Source organism: Pan troglodytes, chromosome X (genome assembly GCF_028858775.2).
Source record: "Pan troglodytes isolate AG18354 chromosome X, NHGRI_mPanTro3-v2.0_pri, whole genome shotgun sequence".
Taxonomy (NCBI): Eukaryota; Metazoa; Chordata; class Mammalia; order Primates; family Hominidae; genus Pan; species Pan troglodytes.
In genome coordinates, this window is record NC_072421.2 from 98,383,654 (window position 1) to 98,399,196 (window position 15,543).

The window sequence follows — 15,543 nt, forward strand, 5'->3', positions numbered from 1 at the left end:
TTAGACACCACAGTAAGTCAGGGTAACCAATTTGCTGAAGCCACAGCTAAAAGAGCAGCATTCAAGCCATCAGCCCCAAGTTGGAAAATGGCCATAAAACCCAAAACACTTAAATACATGTTGAAAGAAACCCAGAGCATAGCTCCTACAAAAGAGAAATCTACTTGGAAACAGGCAGGGGGATACTTGTCTCCCAAAACTGAAATATGGTGTGGACCTAATTATTCCATTCCAAGAAACCCATTATTCCAATGGAATGTCAGGTGTCCCTTATGAAATATGTTCATAATCTAACCCATTGGAATCCAGATAAAATAATATCCTGGTGTAAACAATATTATTGGAAACCATCCTTCACAGTGGCACAAAAAGTTTACTCTCAGCCGGGCACCATGGCTCACACCTGTAATCCCAGCACTTTGGGAGGCCCAGGCAGGTAGATCACCTGAGGTCAGGAGTTCAAGACCAGCCTGGCTAACATGGCAAAACCCTGTATCTACTAAAAATACAAAAATTAGCCAGGCGTGGTGGTGCGTGCCTGTAATCCTGCTTCTTGGGAGGCTGAGGCAGAAGAATCGCCTGAACCCAGGAGGCAGAGGTTGCAGTGAGCTGAGATCACGCCATTGCACTCTAGCCTGGGCGACAAGAGCGAAACTCCATCTCAAAAAACCAAACAAAAAAGTTTACTCTCAATGTGTTATCTGTCCCAAACATAACCCAGGAAAACCCCTCCATGGGGCCCAGGGTCATTTTCCCCTTCCGGCTGACCTTTTGAGGTATGACAGCTTGATTTTATCCAGCTGCCATCATCTCAATGTTACAAGTATGTTTTAGTAATGGTCTGCATGTTTTATCATTGGGTTGAAGCTTTTCCCTGCAGGCAAGCAACAGCCACGACAGTTGGAAAAATCCTACTAGAAAAAATTGTCCCACTGTGGGGAGTCCCCTGTGAACTTCACAGTGACGGTTTAATTTAAAACTATGGTATGAGTCTTTGAAAAGAAAAAAAAAAGCCTTTCCATCAGTAGTAACACTGGCACTCTTCTTGTTAACCACTCTCCTTAGGGATGGTACCTGAAATAACAAAGGTCACCCTCTTGAGATTCATTTTAAGTGTAATTCCCTAATGAGCAAAGGTGTACGTGAAATTGTGTTCTGACTGATACCCTTCAGCTACAGATAGGACTGACTTGGTTTAAAGTGTTCTATTTTGTAAATCATTCCATTTGAGTCTTTCTGATGAACTTCGCTATCTCAAAATCTGTCATTTTAGTGAGGCTCCAAAATGAGCAGAAATAGGCCTGATTAGAGTAGAGTGACTATCAAATAGCAGACTTTCTAGGAGCTATAAATAGAAGTTTTAAAAAGATGTTTGGATATATTTGACTATTCAGATCATGAAAACAGAAATTACCCTGCCTACTACAAGGACAGACTGATGGGAAATTATACACCAGGTCAACTTAACCTTTAAGCAGACAATGCTGTAAAAACTAATGGCTTCTCTGATATTTATTGTAAGTTTTAGTACTGATCTCCTTTTCCAGTGCTGCACACTCCTGTGTTTGGAACTTTAATAGCTTTGCAACGAAATCCTATATCCAGTTTCCTATAATTTAACTGAAGAAAAACACATCCAAATAAAGGTCTATATTAACAGACCAGATAGCATCAGAAATCATGTGACTATTATGATTATCAGAATATGTCTTAACTTTTTAGGGCAAAATTAACACTGAAAGTTCTAGCTTAAGTGTTGACACTTTCGTGGGGAAAAAAAATCACTTTTGAAACAGACTTCAGTGTATACCCAATAATTTAAAATTATGTGAAATGTTTTAAATTTGTGAACTCATTACTGTTTTAATGATTCCGTTTCTTGAGAGTTTAACCATAAAAAATTGCTATTGCAGATTTATTTTCAATATGCTGTGCCTGTAAACCATGGAGTTTTCCCTGTTTGTAAAAAGACATTGTAGATAATTGAATGTTTGATTTTAGAAAGGTCATTGGTTTCTTGTTACACATTTTGTTAGTCTGTTTTTTTTGCTTATTGGGTTTAATATTGTTCTTGAAAATAGTTGATGCTATGTTATGTATAACTTTTCTAATAAAAGTTGTGTTATAAGTTGAAACAAATTATAGTATTACAGACTGGCTACAATAACTTTATAGGAAGTCTGAAAAATACTCAAAGTTCTATAGCAACCAAGCAAACACCTAGTCAAGAAAACGATACAGTCAAAATGGTTAGAAATTTTGTGACATTTTTACTTGCCTGTACCCCATCCTTCCCTCCTGGCACACCTGGGGAAGCAGCAGCCCTGCTCCCAATTCCCTCCCTGGAACCCCAGAGAGAGGAGAGTGGACTTTATTTGCAACATTCTAACCTGTCAAGGGGCTGCCTGAGGTACTGGTCTCTGTTTTACCTAATTCGGAGGTCAGACAGGGAAAAGCAACATGGCTGGATACTCAGGCTCAGGAAAAGCCACAGGAAATGATGGGCACTACTCATGAACACTGCAGGGGGCCTACAAACTCACAGATACCTGGAGCAAGAGATCAGAAGTAGAAGAATACAATAGAACATCTAAGCCCACCCTCCGAGAAGCAGAGGTGAGACTCTTTAGGAAATTGAGACATTTTAAGCAGTCATGCATTCAAGGGAACTGGAAAACAACAACAACAACAGATACCCAGGCCAAGGCAAAATGCATAGCCAGAAGAGGTCTAAGAAGACCTTAAGACCTCACATGGGGCTGATCCCAAAGCTGACAGCATGCCCTGCTAATTAGTGAAGGTCTTCCCTGGCACAGAACCTACTTGTAATGACTAGCAGAGGTGGCTGTTTTTTTGAATGATCAATTTTAAAAATGAACAAAAAAATAACAAACCATGCAAAGAAACAGGAAAATATGGCCCATTCAAAGGAAGAAAATAAACTGTCAGAAACTGTCCCTGAAGAAACACAAGGATCAGAAGTACTAGACAAAGACAAAATGTCTTAAATATGCTCAAAGAGCTAAATGAAAACTCAAAGAACTAAAGGAAATGAGAAAAATGACACATAAACAAAAGAGAATATTAACAAAGAGAAACTATAAAAAGGAACCAAACAGAAATTCTGGAGCTGAAAATACAGTATCTGAATTGAAAAACGCCTAGAGGGTTTCAACAGTAGATTCAAACAGGAAGAAAAAAGAATCAGTGAACTTGAAGATAAGTCCTTTGAAATTATTGAATCTGAAGACCAAATAATAATAATAATAATTAAGAAAAGTGGACAGAGACTAAGAGACCTATGGGATACCATCAAGCTAACCAATATATGCATTACAGAAATCTCAGATGGTGACAGGATAAAGAAAGGAGCAGAGGAACTATTTGAAAAAATAATGGCTGAAAACTTCCCAAATTTGAGGAAAGGCATTGATTCACAAATCCAAAAATCTTGCTGATCTCCAGGTAGGATAAACCCAAAGCAGTACATACCAAGACACATTATATTCTAACAAAAGCCAAAGACATGGAACACTGCAGGGGGACTACAGACTCACAGAAACCGGGGGCAAGAGATCAGAGGTAAAGGAATACAATACAAAGTCTAAGGCCCCCTCAAGAATCTTGAAAGAAGCAAGAGAAAAGTAACTCATCATGCACAATGGATCTTCAATAACATTATCAGTGGATTTCTCAGCAAAAACCTTGAAGGACACAAGGAATTGAATACCATATTTAAAGGAAATTTTTTAATTGTTATTTTATTTTTCCATAAGTTATTGGAGTTCAGGTGGTATTTGGTTACATGAGTAAGTTATTTAATGGTGATTTGTGAGATTTTGGTGACCTGTCACCGAAGCAGTATACACTGCACTATATTTGTAGTCTTTCATCCCTCACCCACCTCCCACTCTTCCCTCCAAGTCCCCAAAGTCCATTGTATCATTCTTATGCTTTTGTGTCCTCATAGCTTAGCTCCCGCATATCAGTGAGAACACATGATGCTTGGTTTTCCATTCCTGAGTTACTTCACTTAGAATAATAGTCTCCAATCTCATCCAGGTCACTGCAAATGCTGCTAATTCATTCCTTTTTATGGCTGCACAGTATTCCATCATATATATATACCACAGTTTCTTTATCCACTTGTTGATTGCTGGGCATTTGGGTTGGTTCCATGATTTTGCAATTGTGAATTGTGCCGCTATAAACATACATATGCAAGTTATCTTTTTTGAATAATGACTTCTTTTCCTCTGGGTAGATACCCAGTAGTGGGATTGCTGGATCAAATGGTAGTTCACTTTTAGTTCTTTAAGGAATCTCCACGCTATTTTCCATAGTGGCTGTAGTAGTTTACTTTCCACCAGCAGTGTGGAAGTGTTCCCTGTTTACCACATCCACACCAACGTCTACTGTTTTTTTTATTATGGCCATTCTTGCAGGAGTAAGGAGGTATTGCATTGTGGTTTTGATTTGCATTTCCCTGATCATTAGTGATGTTGAGCATTTTTTCGCCATTTGTGTATCTTTTGAGAATTGTCTATTCATCTCCTTAGTCCACTTTTTGATGGGATTGTGGGTTTTTCTTTCTTATTGATTTGTTTGAGTTTGTTGTAGATTCTGGATATTAGTCCTTTGTCAGATGTATAGATTCTGAAGCTTTTCTCCCACTCTGTGGGTTGTCTGTTTACTCTGCTGACTGTTCCTTTTCTGTGCAAAAGCTCTTTAGTTTAATTAGATCCCAGCTATTTATCTTTTTATTGCATTTGCTTTTGGGTTCTTGGTCATGAAATCCTTGCTGAAGCCAATGTCTAGAAGGGTTTTTCCAATGTTATCTTCTAGAATTTTTATAGTTTCAGGTCTTAGGTTTAAGTCCTTAATCCATCTTGAGTTGATTTTTGTATAAGGTGAGAGATGAGGATCCATTGTCATTCTCCTACATGTGGCTAGCCAATTACCCCAGCACCATTTGTTGAAAAAGATGCCCTTTTCCTACTTTATGTTTTTGTTTGCTTTGTTGAAGATCAGTTGGCTCTAAGTATTTGGGTTTATTTCTGGGTTCTCTATTCTGTTCCATTGGTCTACGTGCCTATTTTTATACCAGTACCACGTTGTTTTGGTGACTATGGCCTTATAGTATAGTTTGAAATCAGCTAGTGTGATGCCTCCACATTTGTCCTTTTTGCTTAGTCTTCCTTTGGCTATGTGGGCTCTTTTTTGGTTCCATATGATTTTGGGAATTGTTTTTTCTAATTCTGTGAAGAATGATGGTGGTATTCTGATAGAGATTGCATTGAATTTGTAGATGGCTTTTGGCAGTATGGTCATTTTCACAATATTAATTCTACCCATCCATGAGCATGGGAGATGTTTCCATTTGTTTGTGTCATATATGATTTCTTACAGCAGTGTTTGTAGTTTTCCTTGTAAAGGTCTTTTAACTCATTGGTTAGGTATATTCCTAAGTGTTTTTTTTTTTTTTTTTTTTGCAACTATTGCAAAAGGGGTTGAGTTCTTGATTTGATTCTCTGCTTGGTTGCTGTTGGTGTATAGAAGAGCTACTTATTTGTGTACATTAATCTTGTATGCAGAAATTTTGCTGAATTCTTTTATCAGTTCTAGGAGCTTTCTGGAGGAGTCTTTAGGGGTTTCAAGGTAAATGACTGCTATATATAAAGTTTCAGTGGCACAAAAGAAATAGCACTCAAATATAAAATTTTCTTTTTAATTCTCAGCAAGGCTAGTTACTTCTCTATAGAAGGGTGCGCCCTTACAGATGGAACAATGGTGAGCGCACACTTGGACGAGGGGAAGGGGTTCTTTTCCCTGACACACATGGCCCCTGCTGCTGTTGTTCCCCTATTGGCTAGGGTTAGACCGAACAGACTAAACTAATTCCGACCAGCTAATTTAAAGAGAATGACGGGGTGAATGCTTTGGAGGGAGTCAGGGCAGAGCAGGTAGCAGGTAATTGGAATGAGTTAGGGTGGAGCAGGTGATTGGAATGTAGGGTGGAGCAGGTGATCAGAATGAGTCAGGGTGGAGTAGGTAACCGAAAAAGGTTGCTTTACGAGGAAGTTAAGTTTAAAAGTAGAAGGCAAAGAATTGAACATACTGACATATTAATTCTTCGAAAAGAAATTTAGAACTCATATCTAACATGATCATATCATCAGCAAACAGTGACAGTTTGACTTCCTCTTTACCAATTGGATGCCCTTTATTTCTTTCTCTTGTCTGATTGCTTTGGCTAGGACTTCCAGTACTATGTTGAAGAGGAGTGGTGAGAGTGGGCATGCTTGTCTTGTTCCAGTTCTCAGAGGGAATGGTTTCAACTTTTCCTCAATCAGTATTATGCTGGCTGTGGGTTTGTCATAGATGGATTTTATTACATTAAGGTATGTCCCTTGTATGCCGATTTTACTCAGAGTTTTAATCATATAGGAATGCTGGGTTTCGTCAAATGCTTTTTCTGCATGTATTGTGATGATCATGTGATTTTTGTTTTTAATTCTGTTTATGTGGTGTATAACATTTATTGACTTGTGTAGGTAAAACCATCCCTGCATCCCTGGTACAAAACTTACTTGATCATGGTGGATTATCTTTTTGATATGTTGTTAGAACTGGTTAGCTAGTATTTTGTTGAGGATTTTAGCATCTGTGTTCATCAAAAATATTGGTCTGTAATTGTCTTTTTTGGTTATGTTCTTTGCTGGTTTTGGTATTAGGATGATGCTGGCTTCATAGAATGAATTAGGGAGGGTTCCTTCTTTCTCTGTCTTGTAAAATAGTGTCAAAAGGATTGATACCAATTCTTTGAATGTCTGCTAGAAGTCTGCTGTGAATCCGTCTGGTCCTGGACTTTTTTTTGTTGGTAATTTTCTTAATTATCATTTCAATCTCACTGCTTGTTGTTGGTCTGTTCAGGGTATCTTATCCTTCCTGATTTAAACTAGGAGGGTTGTATTTTTCCACGAATTTATCCATCTCTTCTGGGTTTTCTAGTTTATGTGCATAAAGGTATTCATAGCAGCCTTGAATGATCTTCTGTTTCTGTGGTGTCAGCTGTAATATCTCCCATTTCATTTCTTTCCTTTTTTTTTTTTTTTTTTTTTTGAGATGGAGTCTCACTCTGTCCCCCAGGCTGGAGTGCAGTGGTGCCATCTCAGCTCACTGCAACCTCCACTCCTGGGTTCACGCCATTCTCCTGCCTCAGCCTCCCGAGTAGCTGGGACTACAGGCACCCACCACCACGCCCAGCTAATTTTTTTTCTATTTTTAGTAGAGACAGGGTTTCACTGTGTTAGGCAGGATGGTCTCGATCTCCTGACCCCGTGATCCGCCCACCTCAGCCTCCCAAAGTGCTGGGATTACAGGCGTGAGCCACCACACCCGGCCCTCTCCCGTCTCATTTCTTACTGAGCTTATTTGGATTTTCTCTCTTCTTTACTTGGTTAATCTTGCTAATGGTCTATCAATTTTATTTGTCTTTCAAAGAACCAGCTTTTCATTTCATTTACCTTCTGTATTTTTGTTTGTTTCAATTTCACTTAGTTCTGCTCTGATCTTGGTGATTTCCTTTCTTCTGCTGGGTTTGGGTTTGGTTTGTTCTTGTTTCTCTAGTTCCTTGAGGTGTGACCTTAGATTGTCTGTCTGTGCTCTTTCAGACTTTTTGATGTAGGCATTTAGGGCTATGAACTTTCCTCTTAGCACTGCCTTTGCTGAATCCCAGAGGTTTTGATAGTTGTGGCATTATTGTCATTCAGTTTGAAGAGTTTTTAAATTTCCATCTTGATTTCGTTTTTGACCCAATGCTCATTCAGGACCAGGTTATTTAACTTCCATGTATTTGCATGGTTTTGAAGGTTCCCTTTGAAGTTGATTTCCAGTTTTATTCCACTGTGGTCTGAGAGAGTGTTTGATATAATTTCAATTTTCTTAAATTTATTGAAGCTCATTTTATGGCCTATCATATAGTCTATCTTGGAGAAAGTTCCATGTATTGTTGAATAGAATGTTTTATTCTGCAGTTGTTGGATGAAATGTTCTGTATATATCTGTTAAGTCCAATTGTTCCAACGTATAGTTTAAATCCATTGTTTCTTTGTTGACTTTCTGCCTTGATGAACTGTCTATGGCTGTCAGTGGAGTAATGAAGTCCTCCATGATTATTGTGTTGCTATCTATCTCATTTCTTAGGTGTATTAGTAACTGTTTTATTAATTTTGGAGTTCCAGTGTTAGGTGCCTATATGTTTAGGATTGTGATATTTTCCTGTTGGAAAGGCCTTTTACCATTATATACTGTCCCTCTTTGTCTTTTGTAACTGCTATTGCTTTAAAGTTTGTTTTGTCTAAGAATAGCTACCCCTGCTCGTTTTTGGTGTCCATTTGCATGAAATGCCGTTTTCCACCCCTTTATTTTAAGTTTATGTGAGTCCTTATGTGTTAGGTGAGTCTCCTGAAGGCAGCAGATAGTTGGTTGGTGAGTTCTTATTCATTCTGCAGTTCTGTATCTTTTAAGTGGAGCATTTAGACCATTTATATTCAATGTTAGTATTGAAATGTGAGGTACTGTGGCTTTCATCATGCTCTTTGTTGCTTGTGTACTTTGGTTTTTGTTGTTTTTGCTTTTTAACTTATATTTTTGTTTCATAGGTCCTCTATGATTTATGCTTTAAAGAAGTTCTGTTTTTATGTGTTTCCAGGATTTGTTTCAAGATTTAGAGATCCTTTTAGCAGTTCTTGTAATGGTGGTTTCCTAATGGCAAATTCTCTCAGCATTTGTTTGTCTGAAAATGACTGTATCTTTCCTTCATATATGATACTTAGTTTCTCTGGATACAAAATTCTTGGCTGATAATTATTTTGTTTGAGGAGGCTGAAGATAGGTCCCTGGTCCCTTCTTGCTTGTAGGGTTTCTGTTGAGAAATCTGCTGCTAATCTGATAGGCTTTCCTTTATAGGTAACCTGGTGCTTCTGTCTCACAGCTCTTAAGATTCTTTCCTTGGTCTTAAGTTTGGATAACCTGATGACAAAGTGCCTAGGTGAATATCTTTTTGTGATGAATTTCCCAGGTGTTCTTTGTGCTTCTTGTATTTGGACATCTAGGTCTCTCACAAGGCCAGGAAAGGTTTCCTCGATTATTCCCTTAAACATGTTTTCTAGGCTTTTAGAATTCTCTTCTTTCTCAGGTACACTGATTATTCTTAAGTTTGGTCATTTAACATAATTCCAGATTTCTTGGAGGCTTTGTTCATATTTCCTTATTCTTTTTTCTTTGTCTTTGCTGGATTGGGTTAATTCATAGACCTTATCTTAAAGCTCTGAATTTCTTTATTCTACTTGTTCAGTTCTATTGCTGAGACTTTCCAGAGAATTTCACATTTCTAAAAGTGTGTCCAAAGTTTCCTGAGTTTTTGACTGTGGTTTCTTTAAGCTATCTATTTCCATGAATATTTCTCCCTTCACTTCTTGTATCATTTTTTGAACTTCCTTGTATTGGGCTTCGCCTTTCTCTGGTCCCTCCCTGATTAGCTTAATAACTAACCTCCTGAATTCTTTTTCAGGTAAACCAGGTATTTCTTCTTGGTTTGGATCCATTGCTGGTGAAGTACTGTAATTTTTAGGGGGTGTGGAAGAGCCTTGTATTGTCATATTACTGGGTATCTCAGCCGTGGATACCAGCACCTGTTCCAATGGAGGTGGCGGAGGGTGCAATGGACTCCGTGAGGGTCTTTAGTTTTGGTGATTTAATGCTCTATTTTTGTGCTGGTTGGTCTCCTGCCAGGAAGTGGTGCTTTCCAGAAAGCATCAGCTATAGTAGCGTGGAGAGGGACTGGTGGTGTGCAGGGCCCTAGAACTCCCAAGATTATATGCCCTTTGTTTTCCACTACGAGGGTGGATAGGGAAGGACCATCAGATGGGGGAAGGGCTAGGCGTGTCTGAACTCAGACTCTCCTTGGGTGGGTCTTGCTAAGGCTGCTGTGGAGGATGGGGGTGAGATTCCCAGGTCACTGGAGTTGTGCACCTAGGAGGATTATGGCTGTCTCTGCTGAGTCATGCAGGTTGTCAGGGAAGTGGGGGAAAGCCGGCAGTCACAGGCCTCACCCAGCTCCCACACAAACTGAAGGGCAGGTCTCATTCCCACCGTGCCCTGACCAACAGCCCCAAGTCTGTTTCCAGGCGGAGAGTGAGAAGGGCTTGAAAACTTGCTCAAGGCTATCTGCCTCCCAGCTGTGAGAGAAAAGGGCTTTAATTCTTCTCCCTGCCTGTGAAGTATGCATGCCCAATTCACGCCCTCCGCTGAGTTCTGGCCAGGAGGCTTCTCGCCACATTCAAATTGTTACAAAGTTCAGCTAGAGAATTCCTTCTCCCTGTGGAGTTTCACCCCCTGCTCCTCTGGCCGATGGATCCCTGTGGTGCCAGGCAGGAATGGGCTGCTTGGGTCCCAGCAAGTTCCTGGGTCCTCTACCTCTGTATTTCACTCGGCTCTCTAACTTGACTCAGCTCCAGGTAAAGCTGGAAACTTTACCTGCAAACAGACCTTCAGCCTCTCCAGTGGGGGTGTGTCTTCAGGAGAGGAGGGTCTACCTTTCCCACTTCCGCAGTTGGGAAACTCACAGGAATTTTTTTTTTAATGTCAACAGATAATTCTACATCTTGGAAAACTGCCCTTCAGAAATGAGGGACAAATTAAGACATTCCCAGATAAATAATAGTCAACATTGCATGGGAATTTTTGGCCAGAACAATTAGGCAAGACAGAAACAAAAGGCATCCAAATTGGAAAGGAAGAAGTAATATTATCTCTGTTTGCAGAGGATATGATCTTACAGGTAGAACACTGTAAATATTTCCCCAAAATCACTGTTAGAACTAGTAAATGAATTCAGCAAAGTTGCAGAATACAAAATCAACACACAAAAATGAGTTATGTATCTATATTGGCATTAAACAATCTGAAGAGGAAATTAAGAAAACAATTCCATTTACAGTAGCATTGAAAATAATAATATTCTTAGAAATAAACTTAACCAAAGAGGTGAAAGACTTGTACACAGAAAACTACAAAATGTTGCTGAAAGAAGCTAAAGAAGACACAAATAGATGGAAATACATCCCATATTAATGAGTTGGAAGACTTAAAATTGTTAAGATGTCAATACTACCCAAAGTGATCTACAAATTCAATACAATCCCTATTATTAAATAAAATCCTAATTATGTTTTTGCAGAAATAGAAAAATCAACCCTAAAATTCATATGGAAATTCAAGGAATCGCAAAGAACCAAAACAATTTCGAAAAAAAAAAATTTTTTTTAACTTGGTGGTCTCTCACTTCCTGATTTCAAAACTACAAGCTACAGTAATCAAAACCATGTGGCATAAAGACAGACATACAGACTAATGGAATAATAAAGAGCCCAGAAATAAACCCTTGCATATATGGTCAAATAATTCTCAACAAGGGTGCCAAGACCATCCAATGGGGAAAAGAAAGTCTTTTCAACAAATGGTGCTGGGAAAACTGTATGTCCACATAGAAAAAAATGAAGTTGGACCCTTACCTTGCACCATGCAAAAATTAATTCAAATTCAAATTAGATTAAAGACCTAAATGTAAGAGCTAAAACTATAAAACTCTTAGAAGAAAACATAGGGGGAAATTTTCGTAACAAGATTTAGCAAAGATTTCTTGTATCTGATACCAAAATTACAGGCAACAATTTAAAATTATATGAGTTGGACTCCATCAAAATTAAAAACTTTTGTATATCAAAGGACACTATCAGCAGAGTGAAAAGGCAACCCACAGAATAGGAGAAAATATTTGCATATCATATATGTGATAAGGGACTAATATCCAGAATATATAAAGAACTGCTATGACTCAACAACAAAAAAAACAAACAACCTGATTTAAAAATGGGCAAAGAACCTGAACTTCAAAGAAGTTATACAAATGACCAGTAAACATATGAAAAGATGTTCAACATCACTAACCACTAGAGAAATACAAATCAAAACCACAATGAAATACCATTTCACACCCCCTAGGATGGCTATTATAAAAAACAGAAAATAACAAATGTTGGCAAGGATATGGAGAAATTGGAACTCTTGTGCATTGCTGTAGGAATGTAAAATGGTGCAACCACTGTCAAAAAGAGTATGACAGTTTCTCAACAGATCAAACATAAAATTACCATGTATATTAGTCAAGGTTCTCCACAGAGACAAAACCAATAGGCTATATATAGAGAGAAAGATACAAGAGGGGATTTATTAGGGGAATTGGCTCATGTGATTATGGAGGCTGATAAGTCCCACAACAGGCTTTCTGCAAATTGGAGACCTTAGAATGCCAGTAGCATGGCCCCATTCAAGTCTGAAGGCATGAAAACCCAGGGGGCTGCTAGAGTCCAAAGGATAAAGAGCCTGGAGTGCTGATGTCTAAGGGCAGGAGAAGAGTGTATCCCACCTGCAAGAGCCAGAAAAATCTTTCTGCTATTTTTGTTCTATCCTGGCTCCAGCTGATTAGATGGTGCCTGCCCACATTGAGGGCAAATCTTCCCCACTTAGTCCACTCACACTCACATGCCAATATCCTCTGTAAACACACTCACAGAAACACCAAAAAATAATGCTTCACCTGTTCTCTAGTTATTCCTTAATCCAGACAAGTTGACACCTAAAACTAATCATCACACCATGGGACCTAGCAATTCCACTTCTGGGCACAAAAGAACTGAAAGCCGGGACTCAAAGAGATACTTGTATACCCATGTTCATAGCGGTATGATTCACAATGGCCAAAAGGTGAAAGCAACCCAAGTGTCCATTAACAGGTGAAAGCAACCCAAGTGTCCATTAACAGATGAATAAACAAAATGTGTATTTATATATAATATATATACAATAAAATATTCAGTCTTAAAAACTAAAGAAATTCTGACACATGGATAACATAGATGAACCTTAAAGACATTATGCTAAGTGAAATAAGTCAACCACAGAGGGACAAATATTGTATGATTCTACTTACATGATGTACCTATAGTAGTCAAATTCATAGAGACAGAAAGTAGAAGAGTGGTTGTTAGGGGCTACGAGGAGGGGATGGGCAGTTAGCATTTAATGGGTATGAAGTTTCATTTTGGGAAAATAAAAAAATTCTGGAGATGAATGGTGGAGACTGGCGCACAACAATATGAATGTACTTAATGACCCTGAACTGTACACTTAAAAATGGCTAAAATGGTAAATTTTAAATTATTTATATTTTACTACAAAAAAAAGGTAACATACTAAAATGATCTCATGGGTTTTGTGAGAATCAAATGAGATCCATGTAGAGAAGCCTTGTAGTCTATATAGCCCTTCGCAAATGTTAGCTCTTCTTAGTCATTATCACTCCATTTTCCCCAATCTGATACCATTATCCACACACTTTACCCAGCCACACTTACCCAACAGCACACTGTTTGAGTTTGAGTGCTATCTGGTGAATACTCACCTTCATTTTGCTAAACCCTGGATGCCATGTGCTAGCCAACAATATCCCATTGTTCTGGTTCTTAAACAAAACAAAATCTCAAAGACTTCTCCCTCTTACCTAGTTTTCCCCAATGATTGGCTTTGAAGCAGTCCTTATTCAGTAATAAGAGGTCACCATGCCATGGCCAAGAATAGGGCAAATCTTCCTCCAATTCAGTTGAACTCCCTGGCCGTCTAGCAAACAACATATCTCATAACACATCCTTTGAGCAGGTGAACAACTCTGAACCTTCTTTGAAGGAACAGGATTCTGGGAAAGGAATAAAAGAAATGCATGCAGTGTGTATTGAGAATAAAATCTATTAGCTAAGAAATAAAAAATGAAAATGCTACAACATGATCAGTTTTGATGGACTAGACAACTCTCTGTAGAGTAGCCACAGGGCTGAACCCTCAAATATTCCCAGAAAGTATAGACATTGCTGTAGAACCAGCCTGATAATGCAGCAGTGCAGAACTTAAGAGTGATATTTCTTTCTAGAAAGCAGACCAATTGATATCTTCATCCTGTAATTGATCAGAATCCACGTCAGCATTCAGGTGCTCTCTGGCTACAAGTTTCCTTAGCTCTTGCAGGCGCTGCTCATTGAAGATTTCTCTTAACACAGGTAATGCTACCAGTCTCATCTGGCACCTTTTTCATGCAATGACAACTATCCAGGAGTTGCTGCCTTTCCAGATATCCCCTGCGAGACCAATGAGGGATTTTATTCCATGACTCTTTGAAGAGGTTCAAACATGGATCAAACATGAAGTAGTATGTACCCCAGCCTTAGAAATTTAATCTTTTATGACTGGGAGAAAGAACCCAAGTCTCTGTGCCTTCACAGTCTTGAATATCTCTGCTTGTTTCACTTGTGTTTACCTCACTCAAGATTCTTAGTGTCATCGACATGACTGGTTAAGAACTCAGGACTTTTCAACAAAGTTTTCTGCCAGTGCCCCACAAATCATGACTGTGGTCTCCCAAATTCTTTGATTCTCCACTAGGTTCCCTTTCTCCTCCATTCAAAGCCCCAAATAACATTTACCCTATATATTTAGTCCCGTTTTTTGTAGAAATGCTTCTTTGCTTGTGTTCCCCCTACCTTTTCATATCATACCTACATCGTTAACTGAGGCTCAGTCATAACATCAACAACAGCATGAAACATCCCACCTTCTGTCTTCATTTTGCTATAAACTGGAGGCAAAGGAAATGCTGTCACTCAGGGAGTATATCAATGAAGGGAAAGACTCTCACAAGACAGGCACTGAGGCAGGAGTCACTAGCACACAGTGTATAAGTGAAATCTAAATATAAAAAAGCAAGCACTTGGGATACATCCCTTGCACACACCTCCTCTTTTATAACCAGTAGAGTGAAGTTGGTTGCTGAAGTCACAGAATCAATAGTCTATTTCCCACAGACGGCTGATGATAGCAGAACAAGCCCTGGCTAAGTCCCCCACCCTTTTCTTGAGTAGCTCATTGTTATGAGCCACGGACCCACCATCACCAGGTCACATGTTCTGTACTCTTTCCTAAAAACAGTGACAAAATATGCTGAGCCATCCATATTTCCTCAGTTACATTGAGAGGCAGGAGATATAACAATTAAGCAGTCTCTGGAGCCAGAGCAACCTGAGCTCAAACCATGCCTTAGCTTGCTTGTTGTGGGACCTAGGCAAAGTTACTGAAACTTCTTTAGACATGTTTATCAATAAAATGGGTACAGTTGACTGGCTCCAAGACTTCTTGACCTCTTGATGTATTTGCCCTGCATAATTCCTAAGACTGTGATTATAATGGATTTTACTCTCATGATTAGGTTTTCACATAGCACAGTTGACTTTAATACAGGGAGATTATCTGGGTAGGCCTTGCCTAAACACAAGAGCCATTTAAAAGCAGAGTTCTCCCCAGCTGGTTAAAAGAGAGAATCTCTGGTCAGAGATTCACAGCATCAGAAGGTTTCAATGTGCCATCACTGGCTCT